The sequence below is a fragment of the Petaurus breviceps genome, unplaced genomic scaffold, assembly GCF_028583685.1.
Source record: "Petaurus breviceps papuanus isolate PSGF00001 unplaced genomic scaffold, PetGlider_PUasm1.0 184, whole genome shotgun sequence".
Classification (NCBI taxonomy): Eukaryota; Metazoa; Chordata; class Mammalia; order Diprotodontia; family Petauridae; genus Petaurus; species Petaurus breviceps.
Window position 1 is genome coordinate 6,463,631 of NW_027185793.1, and position 8,478 is coordinate 6,472,108.

Consider the following 8,478-nt stretch of genomic DNA (forward strand, 5'->3'; position numbering starts at 1 on the left):
AGAAAGGAAGGAAGGAAGGAAGGAAGGAAGGAAGGAAGGAAGGAAGGCAGAAAGAAAGAATCAGACAGAAAGAAAAAAGAAAGAGAGAAAGAAAGAAAAACAAAGGAAGGAAGAAAGAAAGAAACAAACTAAGAAAAGTTCTGAGCAATTTGTTCCAAAACCTAATTATGTGCTTCTTCTGCACCCTTTAATGCTAAATAACACAGGTCTACATTCTATTGCCTTAGACTAACTTTTCTAGTCGTAAAAGGGTTTTGCATTTTTTTGATCTGGTGCATTTACTACTTTCATCAGATGGAAATGGGCTACATACCTGAGACAGATTAAATATTTTCAGGAGGTTCTTGTATAATGATATGACTTCTAGGCTTGTCGAAATCAGCATGTCCAAAATAGAACTTATCTTTTTTCCATCACCCTTCTTAACTTTCTTATTTGTGTTAAAGGAATGACTTTGCTTCTCTTCATGCAAGTTTGTGACCTCACAGTCATCCTTAACTAGTGATTCCCACTCACCTAATATATCCAATGATCTGTCAAGCCTTGTTAGTTCTACCTCAGCATCTCTCTCCTCTCCATCCCATTCTCTCCTCTCATAAAGCTTAATCTGATGCTTCTAACTCTTAATCATCTCTCACCTAAGCTATTGGAATGACTTCCTAATTGCTCCCCCTGCCTCAAGGCTCTCCTCTCCACAAATCTTCGAATACAATATTCTTAAAGCAAAGGTCTGATCACATCATTCATGTAAGTCCACTGCCTCCCTATGACCTTTGTGATCAAACACCAATTTTTTCTATTTGGACTTTAAAGTTGTAGGATCAGAGATTTAAAAGATAACAGTTTATAGGCCACTGAATCCTTCACAATATGGCTCCAATTATTTTTTTCATCTTGATAATATATCTCTTCCTTTTCATGTAATCTTTGACTTAATGAAACTGGACTTCTTAATTGTTTTCACACATCACAAATGATTTCTCACCTCTCCACCTTCCACTCTCTGCATTTTCATTGATAGAAGCCTTTAGATGCTTGTACAGTTTAGAAGAGGCTTCTACTTCTTCCCATTCCATGAGAGAGAAGGATTGAGGTTGGTTGTAGAAATAGATGCAGAAAGAAAATAAAGAAAATGCTTGAGAGAGACAGTGTCAGAGTGAATGGGTGAAAGTGATAAAGAACTGATGGGAGAAAGAGGAAGATGTGCCTAAGGATCAGAGCAGGATTGCACATAGCATCAGCAGAGGGGTGATGGACTGATAAGATCATCTTAAGTTGAAAAACAAAGAGAATTACAGCCACATGGACTGAGACTGCAGAAGCTGGAATAAGGAAAGAAATGAGCCCAATCTCCGCTTTGCCAGGGTCCTGGCATAGAGCCAAAAATTCAAGCCTTCACAAAAGATGAATCTCTGTGGTAGAAATTATAAGGAATAATAGGATGTTTCTTCTTTTTCTCCCACAGTAATAATCTTTAGATTTTTACATAATGAAAATCTTAACAATGAATAATTCTGTACAATGAATATTTTTCTCTTATCTCCACATATTTTGTCCATATCATAACTATAATAGCAACGACAATGAGCAACAATAATCAACATGATTATATGGCACAATTCAGATACAAGGAGGAAAATAAGGGTCACTGATTATTTTGTTATTGTATTGCGACCCTTCACCATCCTTGTGGGCTTCTAATGTACCTTGTTCAAGTTATCAGTGTCTTTAAGCCAGGTCACACTGAACAGAACACAATATGTCAGAAGAAGTCTGAGCAGGGTAGAGTACAGTTGCTGGAAAGTATTGTCTTCTTGAGGCAGCCCATTATCGCATTACCTTTTTTGACTATTCCATAAAAGTACTGATTTCTATTGAAATTTTTTTGTTATTCAGTCATTTTTGAGTCATGTCCAACTTTTCATGACCTCATTCACAGTTTTCTTGGCAGAGATACTGGAATAGTTTGCCATTTTCTTCCCCAGCTTTACAGGTGAGTAAAGTGAAGCACAGTTAAATCACCTTCTTAGGGTCACACATGTAGCAAGTGTCTGGGGCCATATTTGAACTCAGAAAGATGGGTTTTCCTATCTCCAAGCCCAACAATATACCCACTCTGCCAACTAGCTTCTTCCTCTATTAACCTAGTGTAATGTGAATGGAAAGGGAATGTAAATTTAAGATCTTCCCTGCCCCTAGGCCATTTGATAGGCTCGAGTACACCTGGAACCTGTGGCAGGAGGCTTGTTTTTCAAGAGATAATTTTTTATTGGGCAGTGGGTCTAGAGGGTTGTTACATTGTCTGAGCCAGGAGAAGGCTATATAAACCCTGTTGGGAGGTTTTCCTTTGGGGCTCACTTTGAGAAGTGTTGTGTGATTTGACCAGATGGGACTCTGGGCAGCCCAGCTGTTGAGGCCCCCCCAGCTTTGAAAATCCAGATGTTGATGCTTCCCTATCTGGTAACTCACTGGGTATGGATGTAATGGTCAAGACAGTTGGAGGCCTGTCTGCTTGATATGTTTTTCTGTTCTCTTGTAACTTTTGCTTTTTAACTTCTGTCTGTATACTCTGAATTTCAGGGTGTTGACTTTTTGCCCTGAACAAGGTAAATGATACATTTGATTGATTAAAGCAACATTGTTAACCCATTTTGAGTTGCTTTCCTTTAGAAAAGCAGATCTAAGAACCTGTGTTGGCAGCCACCCTGGGGGTGCTAGGGTACTTACTGCTACACCTTGTGGTCCACTAAACCCTCAGAACTCTTTCCAGATGACTGCTGTCTGCCCTTTCCTCTACCATTCCATGTATGAAGTTGACTTTTGCTGCCCAAGTGCAATACTTGGAAACAAAATTTGAATAATCCTAGTTACCTCCAAATTTCCCCCATCCTGAAAAGGTAATAGATCCCTATTTGAAAAAAAAAATTAATTTTATGGGTAGTTTTTTATTCACTGAGGTCCTCATTTTCAAGTCATCCTTATGAGAAAAATTAGTGCTTTACTTAGCATGAGGTACTCCACATATTTTATTCTTATTTCCAAGAGTTATATTAGTTAATGCTGACATGAAAAAATAACCTTGTTTATCCTGGGCATGAAAAGCAGCAAACACAGGGTAGGAAATAGAAAAAGCTCTTCAGGACTGAGGCTATTTTATTCTCACCCAAAAGTGACAAAACCCACAGTCATGCTTGCCTTATTTCTCAATTGCATTTACTAGCTCTCGAATAAATGAAGAAGAGCCCAAAGGCCATTCTTAACTCCCTTTTCTTTCCCAAATATGCACTCCCACATTCTTGATGGGAACATCACATATTTGCTACAATACACAACTCCATGTAAAAGTATTTTTTGCAATCTTGGGCTATTTTCAGGAACCTAGCCACCTACACTGAGCAATAAGGGGACAAAATTGAAGAAGCCTTTTAGCGTTTTAGCTTATTGATTTTTATATTTTCTGATATATTAGAGCGATTTTTCAAATGTATCCTCCTTACCTTGATATCTTCAGTGTGGAGAGAAGATTTCACATTTATTAACTTTGCTTTGGTGGGAAAAAAAATATAGCAGTAGCAGTACTTGAGTGTTATATCAGGGATATAAATGGTTTTGATATTTAAAAAAATCAATTCTCAGAGTGCAAGTGTTATAAAAAAACAGAAAACAAGGGATGCATTTTCCAACTAGGGAACAAAGATAATTTTTCAAAAATACAATTGTGAATTGCAGTTGAACTCATTGATGCTCAATACTTTTAAAACAGAAAAGTTCTATCTTAATGGAGAGCATATAATAAGGTAAGTGCATTTTTTTAATTATCTCTGATCATCTGTGACATCATAAAAGGGGTGCAGTAGAACCATCTTATCCAATAGCAATAGTTTTTTGTTGTTTGTTTTTTCCTTCAGAATACAAGCAATAAGACAAGGTAAGAAATAAGTCATACTAAAGATGCTTTGAAGATTTGAATTTCTAAATAACAGAGACAGAAAGAAAGTATATTTTGAAATGATACATCACTAACTTTTCTATTTAAAGAAGTCTTAATGTCCTTTGCCATTTCATAGACATAGTGGATAGATTATTGAATTTGAAACAAGGAAAACCAAAATTCAAGTCATTCTTTTGACTTTTACTAGACAATATTTGCCTCAAAAAAACTATTTAAGACTATAAGATACAGAAAAATTTTGACCGCCATCTGCAAAAGGAAATTCCAAACTTGGAATATACAAACTACTGTAATCACACTTGCTTGATATGTTTTGAGGCATAACATATAATAAGCACATTCAAACTTTTAAAACTTCTTCTTTCAAGCCCATGTATTCTCTGATTTCCCTCTAAGTAATATTTAGTAGACTGTCCTTGTCATCATGGCAGGGTTTGTCTTACAAAATTCTTCATTGTCTCTGTAGAATGATTTTAAGGACTCTCGTAAAATTCCTCTGGCCCCCAAACCATTCTTGTATACTTTATTATGCATTCACTTAGAGGCATTGCTCCTTATTTTTTATATACATGTGTCATGGGTGCATTGGGCAGTCTGATGAAGCCTATACACCCCTCCTCAGAATAATGTTTTATGTGTATAAAACAAATCACCTATGTTAAAATATCAATTATATTAAAATACTTATAAAATTTAAATATATATGTGTATATTACCAGACCCCAGGTTGCAAGCCTCTGACTTAGAAATTCCTTTTTTTTTTTTTGTTAGGCATCATTTATCACAATCCCCTATTAAACTGAACATTCACTAGTCAAAATATACATTGTCATTAATAACCATTTCCATGTTTCACTTATATTAATGAATCAATTTGGGCAATGTCATTTAACAACGTTTTAACAAAACAGAGTTAAGATGCTAATGATAGGTGCAAGGAGAGGACATAGGACAAAAATCTATTTCATTGTACATTGACTAATGAGGACACATTCCATTGTGCCATGGAAGGAGGAGATGCTCAGAAGTGAGAATATATTGTAGGAGCACTAGAAATCCTCCAAAAATAAGACTAAGTGACTAAGGAGAAGGATCTCACAAAGAGAAGGTGGCTGAGATTTTGGAAGTCAAACTTTTCCATCTTTGCATTTTTTCCCTAGAGTTTGCCCAGAATTGTAATTTTAGCAAAGGAGAAATTATAATTAAAGTTGTCAAGCCTGAGGGGAGCAGCTAGAGTATCAGATTATTTTCATTACTTTTGATCTCAAGGTTTCTCATGCCATTTTCATATTTAGATAATCTTCTTGGCTTCAAAAAATATTGAAAGTTGCCAATATTGATTTGCTGACACATATTTTCTGACAGAGAATGATTTGCAAGTGAGAAACATGCCATCTTTGGTTCATTTAAATTAGCCAAGGTAGGAGTTAGGCATAATATGTTGATTTCTGTCAGTACAGTTCTTCACATTTGTGTATCTGTTCTGAATAAAGAGCAGGCACCCTTAGGCAACTATCATAGAGGGAAAAAACATATCAGATGGCCTTCACCCCTCTCATTTTCTATTTATACTTGAAACTATCATTGTGAAACTATACAATCAATATTTGTTTAGAATTAGTGAACAAAGATGTTCTTATAGTACCTTATTCTTAAAACCCAGTACATTACTTTTTTTATTATAGTAGTTACTTAAATATATGTTGAATTGGAATGAATTTATTAAATTATAATGAATTAAATGTTTAGAATTATTAAACCAATGCTTTACACATTTCAATGATTCAGAGAATCTGTAGAATAAATAAAAAAGACTTTCATAAAGTGAGTATTAAATTCATTTTATTCTTAAGACTTAATGAGCTCCCAATTCTTTCATAACCAATCTTGGTTATACTACATATGACATTTCAAAGTATAACAGATTCACGTATGGGTTTTTTTTTTGTCTCCTTTCTTTTAAGGATATTTTAGGTGTTTGTATTTATAGAATAAGCATTTATCATCTTTTAGCATATATGGATAGCAAGATATTTGTGTACAAATGCACCTCCCAACTGTATCAATTATACTGTGGTTGTTTTCTCACAACCTATAGCAATATGTTATATTGTCTACCACCTGGTTGAAAAACCCTGCTTTTATCAATAAGGCTAAGTTTTCTTTCTGTAATTTATGTAGGAATGACTTGATTCAGATTTTATCATAAAGCTCCTGCATTTCTATAAATCTGAATGAGTTAGCCCTTTGTTGTTTCTGTGCTGACCTGCTGTTGGTTGAGTTAATGTGTATATTATCAACAGAGAATCTTTTGATTTCACTCTTATATCTTAGAAATTTCTTAGGTTCCTTCTTAATATTTTGTTTACATTTGTAAAGTTCAGTGGCTTATACCAGTAGTTAGCCAGTAGCACTGTTTTGTAAAGTAAGACTATTTTTTTGTTCCAGAAATATTTCTTTGAATTTTCATTCTGTGTAGCCCATGTTCTGAGAAGTTTATTTTTTTTATTTATTTATTTTAGTAATTACCCTTCTTATTGTTTACAAGGAATTGTAGATTGTTCTTAAACTGCTAAAAGTTGAGGAGTCCTATATTTTATTAACATTGTTGGAATAAAAAAAATAAGTATATTGGTGATTACAAAAAATTTTAAAAATAATTTTGATTATATGAAATTAAAAAAAATAATTTATATAAATATTATCTAAGTTAAGGGAAGAAGTCAACTGGGGAATCTTTTTTGTAATAAGAATATCTCACACGGATTTGTAACACCTATACACAAAAACACATACTCATATACACACACTTACAATGCATACCAGAAAACAAACCAACAAAAATATATAGAACCATAAAACATTCCCCTGTGGATAGGTGATCCAAGGAAATAAATAACTAGATTTCAAAAGAAAAATTTAAAGTATCAACAACCATATGGGAGAATGTTCCAAATTATTAATTATAAGACAAATGTAAATCAAAACAAACTTGAGGTTTCACCTAAGAACTAGAAAACTGTCAAAGATTTTTTTTAAACAAATAACCAGTGTTGGAGAGGTTGTAGAAAGGTAGACAAATTCATGGATTTTTTTGTAAACTAGTGTGACAATTCCTTTTTTTTTTCTTTTTAAAATTATTTTTAGTTTTCAACATTCATTTCCATAAGATTTTGAGTTACTAATTTTTCCCCATCTTTGCCCTACACCAGACCACAAGATAGAAAGCCTAGTAAATATGCCTTCTCCCCATTTGCTCTCTCTTATATCCTCCTCCATTCCCCCTCTAACTTTCTAGAAGGGCAAGATGGATTTCTATATCCTATTGCCTGTATATCTTATTTCCTAGGTGCATGTAAATACAATTTTTTAAAATAACATTTGTTTTTTAAAAATTTGATTTCCATATTCTTTCCCTTCTTCCCTCCTCACCCAACTCCCACTAGGAAGATAAGCAATTCAATATAAGTTGTACATGGGTAGTTAGACAAAATGTTTTCATAGTAGTTATATTGTGAAAGACTACCTATGTTTCCCTCCATCCTATCCTGCCCCCCACTTATTCTATTTTCTACTTTGACCCTGCTATGTTTCAAACTACCCTCTCCCCCTATCTGCTCTTTCTTCTATCAGCACTCCTCTTATCCCCCTCTCGGTTACTTTTCTGTAGGATAAAATACCCAAATGAGTGTGCATGTTATTCCACCCTTAAGCCAAATTCAATTAGCATACATTTGACCTGTTCCTTTTCACCTTCCTACTCTTCACCTCCATTGTAACAGTATTCTCTTGTGTGTTTTATATGAGATAATTTGCCCTATTCTATCTCTCCTTTTTTCCTTTCATTATATTCCTCCCTCATATCTTAATATTATTTTTTAGGTATCTTCCCTTCCTATTCAATTGATCCTATGCCATCTGTCTATGTATACATGTACACACATACATACACATTCGTATATGTATTTACAAAATATATACCCTCCTATACATACATATATGTGTGTATGTAACTATTCTCATACTGAGAAAAGTCTCATGAGTTACAATTATCATTTTTCCATGTGGGAATGTAAATAGTTCATCTTTAATAAGTTTCTTATGATTTCTTTTTCCTGTTTACCTTCTCATGCTTCTCTTGCTTCTTGTATTTGAAAGTCAATTTTTCTGTTCAGCTCTGTTTTTTTTTCATCAAGAATACTTGAAAGTGCTCTATTTCATATTTTCCCCTGAAGGATTATACTCAGTTTTGCTGGGTAGGTGATTCTTGGTTTTAATCCCAGCTCCTTTGATATCTGCAATATCCTATTCCAAGTCCTTTGATCCTTAGCATAGAAGCTGTTAGATCTTGTGTTATGCTGATTGTGTTTCCACAATACTAAAATTGTTTCTTCCTGGCAGCTTATAATATTTTCTCCTTGACCTGGGAACTCTGGAATTTGGCTATGATATTCTTAGTAGTTTTCTTTTTGGGATCTTTTCCAAGAGTCTTTCAATGACTTCTTTCAATTTCTATTTTCCTTCTG